The sequence below is a fragment of the Mus caroli genome, chromosome 5 (assembly GCF_900094665.2).
Source record: "Mus caroli chromosome 5, CAROLI_EIJ_v1.1, whole genome shotgun sequence".
Classification (NCBI taxonomy): Eukaryota; Metazoa; Chordata; class Mammalia; order Rodentia; family Muridae; genus Mus; species Mus caroli.
This window is the reverse complement of record NC_034574.1, coordinates 127,949,188-127,950,171: the sequence shown is the minus strand read 5'-3', so window position 1 is coordinate 127,950,171 and position 984 is coordinate 127,949,188. Positions and strand designations below refer to the sequence as shown.

General features: G+C 53.9%; 1 protein-coding gene across 1 annotated transcript in view; it reads right to left on the bottom strand.

The window, feature by feature from the left end:
- Mlxipl (MLX interacting protein like) overlaps positions 1-984 on the bottom strand; it is a 24,275-nt gene that overhangs the window by 10,952 nt on the left and 12,339 nt on the right. The gene's annotated exons all lie outside the window — the stretch shown is intronic.

The window sequence follows — 984 nt, the reverse complement described above, 5'->3', positions numbered from 1 at the left end:
ATGTTGTCATGTGTGTCCATGAGTGAATGCATATGTGTGTGACCATGTGTGTATGCCTGTGCATAAAGTGTTTGTGTGCAGTGGTGCATGTGTATGAATATATGTGCTATGCNTGGCATGTGTGAATATATGTGAGTGTATGTGTGTGTGTATTCGTGTGGGTGTTTGTCTTAGGTGGTTCTACCTGGCCAGAAGACTAGACAGGCTCTGAGTACCAGTATACAGTGACAAGAAGCTGTCTGCTTCTTTGGTTGTCTGTCCCTCAGATATGATTGAACGAACCCGGCATGCCCACGTCTCTCCCAGTATNGGACACTGTCCTGTGTCCCCACTTTTTACAAAGGAATAGGGGGGGGACCAGAAAGGGGTCACCAGAGTTCCATCGCTCTCGGCCCTTGTCAGTAAGTCATTTGGAGCCCAGGATTAGAGCATAGATTGGCCTCTGGCAAACCAGCCCATCATATCAGAGCCTCAGACTGCTCCTGTACTGTGAACTGTCCACACCTGTTCCCAGCAGCCTCCAGAGATTCCCTCCCTCTCCCAGTCTCCCATCAAACCCCAGTCCTTCCCTGACCTGGTCCTCACACTGGTCAGCCACAATCTCTGCCCCTGAACCTGCCCTCCCCCAACCTCCTGCCTCTGTGGAATTTGGTGCCTTCCACAGGGTTTCCAGAAAGACGAGAGTGGAAACCCTCGTGGCTCAAGGCTCTCCCGCAGCATGGCCAGCTAGAGAGGGTCACTGTGACCACCTGTTCTGGGAGAGCNATGCTTGCCCCCAATCAGCGGCCACCTAGGATTGATTGGCAAGTTACTGCAAACTCCAACCCAACCACATTTTGCCCAGAGCATGGGTGGGCACAGCTGAGCTCCTACCTGTGGTAGGGGTCTGTGGGCCAAGAGTGAGTGGCTCTCCTGGGGGACAAGTCTGCTTCCCGGGCACTGCCATCAACACTTCTGCCCCTGGCAGACCCCACCCTCCCAGGG